The 11,323-nt window shown below is 41.3% G+C and overlaps 1 pseudogene; it reads right to left on the bottom strand.

Moving 5' to 3' along the window:
* Positions 1-230: 230 nt before the first annotated feature.
* On the bottom strand, positions 231-1,352 carry LOC147452100 (uncharacterized; annotated as a pseudogene).
* Positions 1,353-11,323: the final 9,971 nt, after the last annotated feature.

The following is an 11,323-nucleotide window of genomic DNA, read 5'->3' as shown; positions in this document are numbered from 1 at the left end:
AAGTATAGGGCAGAGTATAGACTCCAACAGTGAAGTGGTACTCATACTTGCATTTTTGTATGCAAGACATCCATGGTTGACAACTTCATCATGATGAAGGCATATAGGGCAGCTGTACATGCAGCAAGAACCATGAAGATCAAAACTTCGAGTCCGCATGTGATTTACTGCCTCTTTAAGGAAAATCATTTGTACATAATACAACAGTAGGTGTAGCGATCCCTCAATTTTCAGACAAAGAACGGTTTCATACGCTGCGAAATCTGAATATCTGCATACTTTCTCTTGAGTCTTAAATAAATCTCCACCTGCAATATACATGTATACAAATGTTAAAAATAAACTTAGCATTCAAACTGGTTAAATTGTTTCAAAACATTAAAAAGTGATTCTATATAACTAAAAACTGGTGTGCACCACTAAAAACTAGTAATGATACATTCAGTAGTATTGTTTTACCTGTGAAAATAATGCACCACAAATACAAATTACTGTAGAAACTAGTAACCATACAAAAAGGTAGAATATTAAGAGGTTGTGTGAGGACAACTTATTAGTGGTGAGAAACCGCATTCAGCGTAACTAAAAAGTGGTTTGGCACGACTTAAAAGTGAATTCAAACCACTTGACGGTGATGAACCGCCAATAAAAAATGGTTTGCACTGCTTGAATATAGTGGGCAACGATTAAAAAGTGGTGAGTAAGGACATGAAAGTTCTGGGGAAGTTCAGAACTAGCACTTAAAAAGTAGCTGGGAGGGACAAAATACTAGGCGACAGACCAACATAATGTTGTAGCAATAATGAGTTGTAGCACCAATAAAAAGTGGTATAGAAACATAATGTTGTAGCAGGAATATGAGTTGTAGCACCAATAAAAAGTGCTAAAAAAAATATATCAATTACCTGAGGCTCCTCAAGAAGGTGGATTGGATGCTTTACATATGAACATCTAGCTAGCCTCTTACTGCAAACATCTTTCTTGTTGGGGGACACCCTCGTCTCATCCGTCCAAAATTGAAAGACTATGTCTTTAACAGTTTGAGTGATGTGAGTTCTCCGTGCATCATCTCTATGACGCGCAGATGCAGGGAACGAACCATCGGATTCACTTGACACTATTAAGTGATGTTTGGCTGAATATAAGTTTCTTTTGTGGATCCCCATAAGCTTGGCAGCTTACGGTATGCTCATGTCAGTGTTTTTCTCCTTGCGTCCACGATTCACCAACATCATCATTGCTGATTTCTTCACAAAAAACTCATATAAAGATCTTGGGACCTTCACATGATTTAAAGTGTTGTGGATGTTTCTTAGCATAATTGCTTTCAACTCTTTGGATTTACTCTGCATAGTAAGGAAGCAAGGATGTTGAAGAAGCTCATCAAATATTTCCTTCCTACCACTTGCATCCATTCCCATGGTTAATGTATCAAAGTGTTGTACCATAGATTGACATATCCTTCGTTTCTTTCTTTCATCCATCTGCCCTGTATTGCTTTCCGTCACTAAGTTGACCGTTGCCTTACGTTGCTTTCGTTTCTGAGTAGCCCAATATTCCCTCATTAATTTTCTGCGCTGAAGTTGAGCTTCTCTACTCAATACGATGAGCTGATAGACAGTTCTTCACTGTGCTCCATTGTTGCAGTACTTTCAAAGGATTGCTCTACAATAAATACAATACAAATCATAACTACATGCTATACTTTTAATTAATACATGGCACTTCTTGCACTAATTAGCAAGATACTAACAAAGCATAATAAGTGTTTACATACCTCAAGAATCATCAAGTAGAAGAGGAACCTATAGAGATAGAGCTCATGAGAGAGAGAGAGAGAGAGAGAGAGAGAGAGAGAGAGAGAGAGAGAGAGTGCTAAGAGAGAGAGAGAGAGATGAGTGCGAGCTCAGACGCAAGAGGAGCCATGCTTAGAGAGAGAAAGAGAGAGAGAGAGAGAGAGAGGGGGCTGAGCGATACAAAAAGCTCAGGAAGAGCTCTGTGAGAGAGAGACAGAGAGGAGCTAGATAGAGCTCCAAGAGAGATCTCAGAGACAAAGAAAGCTCAGACAGGTTGTAGCGGGAAAGAAGCGACGGACAATAACCCAGTGTTCAGCAATAAATTACATTTAGTCTCATTAATTGTGATATGTTAGGAGACTTAATTGACGTACCTTAGGAGAGTGATATTCTTTTTGAGATTTGAAGCACTTTTAAAACACCCACTTTTAAGCGCAAAAAAGAAAATGTCCCTGACATTACTTTCCAGGCCACCTATACATGCTTTCACCCTACTGTAATAGTGGATAGACGTGCACCCAAGTTCAACAGTACCAAAAAGTACCAAATTTGGTATTGTAATAGTGGACAGGCGTGCACCCAAGTTCAACAATACCAAAAAGTACCAAATTTGGTACTGTAATAGTGGACAAACGTGCACCCAAGTTTAACAGAACCAAAAAGTACCAAATTTGGTACTTTAATGCACATATACTGAGGACAACTGAAACAGTAATGTAATGAAAGGTAACATATCAACACAGAACTAGATAGAGAGAACAGAAAAATCTCAGGGCCAAAAAATCAAGTTGACTCAGTCACTAAAAAGCACATAGTGCGCAATACACTTGGTACTGTTGACTACCAAATTTGGTACTATTGACTACCGGATTTGGTACTATTGAGTATCGGATTCATTTGTTCAATCATGGCTTCTCATTGCCCTCAAGTAACATGGACGCACCTTCGTCGCTCTCATCATCATGAAATGGCATGCTATTGTATATCCTCTCATATACTTCAGTAGACAACTTGTATTGTAAAATTTGACCTAGGGATCCTGCAATAGGCTCCATCGGGAAACGTATGGCCCTAACAAGATGTGAGTAGGTCATTACCGGAGATGTGTGATCCAATAGCCGGTATGTATCAGCTTTTCCTTCAACTTGGCCATAAAAAAAGCCTTCAACAACCTTCCCTCTTCTAACAATTTTGTTATGCCACTTATCCTTTTGTGCTTTCACCGTTTGGTACAACACTTCTGTGCATTTGATAATGTAGAAGTCTTCGTTTTCCTCAGCTGCTTTCACTGCAAAATTATCCCCTATGGACAGCATGCCACTTAACATTGCAGGGCATCCTTCATATAGTGGCAGGTTGGACACTTGGCTCATCGGAATCCATGTTGAATCTCCACCCTCCTCCTCGTCATCTGATTCGTCATCCCTAATTGTATCCCAGGACTTTGGCAATGGTTTGATGCAAACATATTTCCATTCTTCAATGGGTATTTTGTTCCTGCATCTTCTCCACAACCCATGCATACACGGATCACAAAAGCATGAAACTTATCGAAAGCGTATGGCGGTGCGGTTGTCCTGTGAATAGCCATCAGCACAATGAAATAAGCGGGAGCCAACACTGCACTCACAGTCCCATTGCAGATTGCACTGCACTTCATCCGCACCAATAATCCAAAAGACTCTTTGCGTATTACACCTCTGAGACTGTTCTCATGGCTGAAAAGTTTCTTTCAAAAAGTTGACAACATCGGCTGCACACTTCATACGCCAGCCATCTGGTTTCAATTCCTCATGCATCAAAGTTCTCTTGATGACTGCCCCTGCCCCATCATGCTCACCTTTTCCATGGCTGGATGCAGAGAAGTTATGCATCATGTGCAAGCCTGTCATTTGAAAGCACATGGCCACAAAATAGTAAGGTCTTCGGGCCTTGAATTGTGAAGCAGCACCATCTGACTAAACCCGATGTTGTTGCAGAGAATGTCCTCGTTCTTTCAACCACTTGTCATGCAACAAGAAAAAATGTTGTACAAACAATGTGTCATGCTGCTTGTCATCCAATATGTAGAAGTGTAGCGTCTTCTGTGTACCACCTGCTGCATTTCTTAAATAAGTGATGTGCACAAGTATTGTGACTTGGGTAGACCACCAATGCATTGACTGAATTTCATTCTGAAATTTAAAGGAATAATTCTCCGCAAAGTCAATAACAGATACTACAATGTTGCTAGGAAAATTTTGCAAACAGTCCTTGAATTGTTGGGCTTGCCAGCGGAAGACAAAGTTGTGCTTGATGAAGCCTGTCATATGGGCTGAAAATAGGCTAAGAAAAGTCCCACTTTTCATCTGTTGCACAATCAATTCCTTTCTCTTCTTCTCACTCCCACCTTCATGAACCTGTCCTGTTACAACCTCCATGAAAACCTTCACAGACACCTCCTTTCTATCCTCTGCTATCTCATCGGGACAAAATGTCAACCTCAGTACTCCACATTGTGAGAAGTCCCCCATCAAGCATTTCTTTGCATGGTATTCACAATTTGGAGGCTTTGGGCACATGATGGATTCCCACATACCGGTGATGTGCTGACACATTGCTTGGTTTGCAAAACACGTTCCTCTCTCATCACCTTTGCAACAAACGGAGCAAGTGCAAAGGTGACCTTTCCCGTGGTGCCCAAACTTGTTCTGCTACATTTGATTAAGGGCCTCTTTGAAATAGAGCATCTGCACATGAACCACACAGCAACAAGTATTTTTGTCCTTCAGCTTCCATACAAAGTATGGCTTCAATGCCTCGAAGCATCTAAGAGACACTACCACCATTGGGTGAGCCTTCTTGAATCTTTGGTACAGCTCAACCTATGGCACAAAAACAAAACAATTCAGAAAAAAACCAACTTCATGGTACTGGTAAAATTCCACTACTACAGTAGTGCCAAAATTGGCTTTAGACAGTTCCAAATATGGTACGGTAGATTTGGTATTGTCGGTAGGCTTTGGTACTCTATAGATATTATTTGGTACTCTACATATAGGCTTTGGTACTATCAGAAGTGTGGGGTACCCTGTAAATAGACTTTGGTCCTATAGTGGTAGGCTTTGGTACTCGACAAATAGGATCTAGTACTCTACAGATAGTCTATGGTGGTATCCGATGAGTTTGGTACTCTACATATAGGCTTTGGTTTTATCAGAAGTGTAGGGTACCCTGTAAATAGACTTTGGTGCTATAGTGGTAGACTTTGATACTCTACAGATAGGATCTGGTACTCTTCAGAGAGGATTTGGTACTCTACAGATAGTCTTTGGTGGTATCCGATGAGTTTGGTAGTGTGTAAATAGACTTTGGTTCTCTATACATAGGCATTGGTACTGGATAAATAGGTTTAGGTACTCTGTCGAGAGGGTTTGAAACTCTATGGATAGGCTTTGACACTCAATCGCTAGGATTTTGTACTCGATATACCGGATTTGGTACTCTACAGATCTGAGTTGGTACTCCATAGATAGGCTTTGGTACTCGATATACCGGATTTGGTACTCTACATATGTGCTTTGGTACTCCATAGATAGCCTTTGGTACTCGATAGACAGTATTTGGTACTCTACATATAGGCTTTGGTACTATCAGAAGTGTGGGGTACCCTGTAAATAGACTTTGGTCCTATAGTGATAGGCTTTGGTACTCTACAGATAGGATTTGGTACTCTACAGAGAATATTTGGTACTCTACAGATAGTCTTTGGTGGTATCCGATGAGTTTGGTAGTCTGTAAATAGTTTTTGGTTCTCTATACATAGGCATTGGTACTGGATAAATAGGTATTGGTACTCTATCGAGAGGGTTTGAAACTCTATGGATAGGCTTTGGCACTCGATAGCTAGGATTTTGTACTCGATATACCGGATTTGGTACTCTACAGATTTGCTTTGGTACTCCATACATAGGCTTTGGTACTCGATACACCGGATTTGGTACTCTACAGATGTGCTTTGGTACTCCATAGATATCCTTTGGTACTCGATAGACAGGATTTGGTACTCTACATATAGGCTTTCGTACTATCAGAAGTGTGGGGTACCCTGTAAATAGATCTTGGTCCTATAGTGATAGGATTTGGTACTCTACAGAGAGGCTTTGGTGGTATCCGTTGAGTTTGGTACTCTGTAAATAGAATTTGGTTCTCTATACATAGGCATTGGTACTGGATAATTAGGTTTTGGTACTCTATAGAGAGGGTTATAAACTCTATGGATAGGCTTTGGCATTCGATAGCTAGGATTTAGTATTTTATAGATATTCTTTGGTACTGTAAACACCCTCTACCATACAACAGACTACCAAATTTGGTACTGTCTGGACCAAATAAGCCTTAAGTAGCACCAAACAAGATATACAATTACTAGAAGTTGTTGGTACCTAAGATTCGTCGAGTAGATGTATAGGATGTTTGACGACACTTTTCCTTCCAATTCTCATCTTGCATATGTCTTTCTTGTTGGGTGAAACTCTGCTCTCTGATGTCCAAAAGGCATATACCAAATCTCTTGTTTCATTGGTAATAACGGTTCCTCGTGGCAATTGTCTCTCACAAGCACTCAATGGCAACACTTCATCTTCATCTTTATTCTCTAGCCGTGAGCTTGCTACAACTATATTCCTTCGATGGATCCCCAGGATACTAGCCATTCTGGATTGGTTTACTGATTGTGAGTTTGTACTATTGTTCAGAATCATTGCCAAAGTGCTTCTCTTTACAAAAAGTTCACTTGTTGAATGAGGGACCTTGATTTGAGTCAAAGTGTTGCGCACACCCGATACAACAGTGTCTTCGACTTTGCTGAAATTTGATGGTTGCAGCAAGGAAAATGTTTGGTTGTCCAGGAGTTTCCGGAATATTTCCTTCTGCTCATTCTTTGCAATCCCTACTATTTGCTTGCGCCAACATTGAGCCACCGGGGCACAAATGTTCTTTCTTGACCTGGCTTCCGGTAATCCAAGAGTAGACGTACGATGTCTTTCCTTGCTTCTCTGTGCGCGTTTCTTTGCAGTCCAATAATCACAAAGAAAAGACTGATTACTGGTACATGCAGCTGGAATACTAGTGCTAATGGAATTGATGTGCATCTGCTGAACATTGCTTGGGCCACCTTGTACCTCATCAAAAGAGAAGAACTGTGCATCACCTTCCATCTCGTCAATAGAGAGGAGCTGTGCATCACCTTCTACCTCGTTGAAAGAGAGGTCCTGAGCATCACCTTCTATCTCATCGAAAGAAAGGTCTTGAGCATCACCAAGCCAGTAATCTCCTACGCTACTATCCATTTGCAAATAGAGAGAGAGAGAGAGAGAGAGAGAGAGAGAGAGAGAGAGAGAGCTCTCGAACACAGCACCTCGGTGGCTATGCAGGCGGCAAGGAAGGCAAGAAGGTTCAAAACTGAGAGAGACACACAGGGAGAGGGACGTGTGAGGGAGAGAGAGAGAGAGAGAGAGAGAGAGAGAGAGAGAGAGAGAGAGAGAGAGAGAGAGAGAGAGAGAGAGAGAGAGAGAGAGAGAGAGAGAGAGAGGTGCTGGAGTGAAAGCTCCCAACCGTAACCCCACCCCCCGGCCCCGCCGTCACCCCCCACCTCTTCTTAGGATTGCATGCTTCTAAAGTTTAAAAAACGTCCACTTAGAAAAGAAGTTTATTTGCCCTCCCCAATTCCAAAAAAATGCCCATGGTTTTTACACACAAGAATCACCAAGCATATGTTGTGTCAAGGACACTCCTTTTTGTACCACCAAACCATGCTTTGACCCAGTTCTAAGAGAACAAAAACTACATTGGCCAAGAGCAGTGCTCTATTAAAGTAACTAGAAAGTCATGTCAAAACTGTGTCTACTGAAAAATCTCCAGCAAACCAAACTTCAATTGACCAGACAGACCAGCCTCTAGCGAAGACTACTGTTGGGACTAGCCAACAAACTGAGCAGAGTTCAGCAACCACCAGTACTAGAAAAGACCAGCCTGAAAAGACCAATGCTCAGCAATTGGCAGCCCACACTGATAAGGGAAAAGGTTCGATGCTTGCTAGCCCACTCGGTAATTCTACTAGCATTTTCAGTGACATGGCTTTGGCCTTAACCAAGAAGGACAAATTACAACAACTGCAGACTCATCATCTCAAAGGACGATTAATCCTGCATAAACCTGATTATGCTACACTACCATATATGGCTCCTGTTATAGTTTATGAGCCAATTGCCTCTGACCCAGCAACGGTAACTGGTGGTCGCGCAATGCTAATCTAGTCATCATGGAATACAATTGTCCATGCCTTGGGACAAATGATGGATGCCTCAGTTTCCACTGATGAAGTGACCAAGTTACAACTTGAACTAAGGAACAATGAGCAGCAAGTTGAGAATTTAAAAGAAGATAAAGGGGCACAGTCCTTGAGGCATAGTGTTCTTGAGAATCATTTAGCCTAGACAATTCAGACACTGGAAAGTAAGCTAACAAAGATTGAGTTTGAGATGAGGCAGTTGAGAGAAGAAAAGGTAGAGGCTGAGAGACTTGCTGACAGATTTGAAACTATGCTAAGGATGAAGAGAATTGAATTCAACTCATTACTAACTAGCCACACTGCATTGAAAGCCTCTTCAACAGAAAGATACATATAATAATTTGGCTGATATTTTGAATCCAGACTGCAATGCTGTCTTCAATATGGATAATCTGAGGGCGCTCATGGAAACCATGCAAAGTGATTTGCAAGATAAACTTTCTGAGTATAATAGTGCTTTGGCAAATCAAGTCGTTATGGACTATATAGAGAAGCAGAATGATCTTGATGAAGGTTCTGAGAAAGTAGAAGAGAAGGATGAAGAAAAGGAGGATGAATAGGCAGACCGAAACAATGATGATAATGACTCTCCTCCATCTCCACCTCTAGGATCTAGTGCTGGTGGATCAACTGCCACAGGGGGCAATCAGCCCAACACCGACCAATCAGACCAGGATAAGAATCAGCAGTCAGGAGATCAAGGGGCTGAAAACCAACAAACAGGCAACACTGAAGACTCCCCATCACACCAATCACATAGTACTATGCAGATGAGAAAGGGAAAGCTAAAGTTGTGACTGAAACTCTGGAAGTTGATGAGCAACATTCATTATAGCTCATCACACTGAACAAAAGGCTAAGACATCAGCAAGCTCCAATAACCAGGATGTATTTGAAGGATGATGTTCTTCTTTCTGATTTGGAATATTTCCAGAGGTTATACATTGGCGCTAGAGAAATGGTCCAGCATTGTAAATCAGCCACCTTCTATGATCAGAAAGTGTGCCAACTGCTTGAGCATCCTAGCCGACTTCAGTTGCTAGAGAGAGTACATACCTAAATGGGTACTAACCTCTGATAATAGGCAGGTCAATGTACACTGGCAGCGGCAGTTTACTACAGACTGTCATTCCTTAGCCATTGAATTAGAGCTCCTGCTTGGGAATAGGCCCACATACAAGTGTATGAGAGAGGTCAGAAATCAATTGAAATAAGTCCTATTGCAAATACAAATTGCCAGGAGTTCTAGACCAGAGGGTACAAGCTATGATTGAAGATCAAGCTTCTAGCCCAGTAAGGGACCACAAACTCAAATAACAATACGGGCACAGGCGACAACTCTCTGAAGTTTGTTCCAGTTGGTTAGAGCCACCAAGAAGATGATGCAACAGAAGAACAAGACTATTCTAATTTTTTTAGAATTTGTACCTAATTTTCTAGTTCTCCTATATGCCTTGCCTGCTAGGGAAACTAAGTTGCCTAGGTTTTTCCAGTATTGTATCCTCAACATCCAGAACCAGTGGATCGGCTTACATACTATAACATCACTGATGATCTTCAAGATTGGTATGAGCGAGCCACTGTCGAATGGAAAACCTGGAAGTGGTTGATCAATGATGCTCTCTAGTTAAATGATGTACTGGAGCTGAAAGATGAAATACAGAGGATCAAGCTCTGTATGGGGCAGTCAGCTCAAAGGGCTCAACAAGATCACAAATCAGCTGTTGCAACTTACTATGGAGTCCTATGAGATTCTTTAAAAGGATATTACGGCTAAACCAAGTTTGGGACCACAGTACAAAGAAATGGTTGAGATACTCTTTAAAGCTAGGATTAAAACAAATCAGCCTCTCCCAGAAGGATGGGATCCACACAGCTTCGCATTTTCATAAATTGGCCAGAGCCCGTCTGACAAAGGATAAACGCACACTCTATGATCCCGACACCAATACCTATCGTCCTCTCACGCCCTATGAAATTGAGATGACCACAGAAAGGCGGGATCATCTTGAGCAAGAGGCCATTTACAGACTTATCCAGAAGGACAATGCTAGCATTGGGACTTCTGAGACACCAACACGGAGGAAGGGCAAGAGGAAGCAGGTTTAGTGGAAGGATACTGGGTCCATCTCAGAATCAGATGGTGGATTTTCCCAGTGAGGCGTTGGAATTTCTTTGGCTAGACACCCTTGGAATTACAATTATAGGGGTGTCAAGCACTCAACAAGCATGAAATATGGTATAAAGCTATCAATACTAGAAGAGCTAGCAACTCCAGAGGAGTACTATCATGAGGAACATCAGTGACTCAACAAACTGGCAAGGGGGTTCCTCAATACCACATAAGAATCAAACGGTGGGTTTTTTCAAAAATTTAGGAGTTATACCAAAATTTAAGAAAGGAGGGAAGGATGTAGAAGGCGAAGACGGCTCAAGCAGGCGGAAACTCCTTGAAGTCGGACAATGGATTGGTCACACAATAGTAATTACCACGACAATTACTACAGTAAATTCTAGAGGCTATAAATAGACCCATTACTTTGTAATCGGGTTGCTTGTCTTTTGACTTCTTACTATAGTTTTCTTGGTTTAGCCTCCTAAGCAGTTTCTCAGCTACAATCTCTTCACCTGTAACTCCACTTTGTAATCATAACTACTGTAGTCAATTGAGCTTCAGTCCGATATACCTTGTACTGGTTATTATGAACCATGAATCTGAATCTAAACCACTTTTCCAGTCATCCAGTCTATTTCTCATTCTAGTTTACTATTTCAGTTCAGTTAACTATTTTAGTCCAGTTTTCACCTTCTATCCCAGTTTCTCTAAATGAACTGACAACTTACCAGTAGCTGTAAGTTCTAACACTAGAATCAGCTATCTGAAAGAAATCAACTCCAATTGCAGAGAATAACAGAAGTTCTGAACGAGGTATGTGGAGATGGTGATCACTCATCTATTGTAACATTTAATGGTCTAAAAACTTATGTGTAGCGGAAATTAGCATGAACATAGTGGGCATTTCATTTGAATAGATTCCTAATGAGAATTACAAGAGTGCTTGGGTGTAGCAACAAAAAGCATAATACCTAGTTAGATAGCATCAACAATACTTCAAAAGAGAGAGAAATTAAGCTATTGACAACAGTTGAGGACCGGATTTGCATGGAGCCCCGGTCCCCCCTCCAAAAGGCTTTG

Source organism: Adiantum capillus-veneris, chromosome 8 (assembly GCF_014529385.1).
Source record: "Adiantum capillus-veneris isolate H3 chromosome 8, ASM1452938v2, whole genome shotgun sequence".
Classification (NCBI taxonomy): domain Eukaryota; kingdom Viridiplantae; phylum Streptophyta; class Polypodiopsida; order Polypodiales; family Pteridaceae; genus Adiantum; species Adiantum capillus-veneris.
Note: the sequence above shows the minus strand (reverse complement) of the source record. Positions and strands in the feature narration are given on the sequence as shown.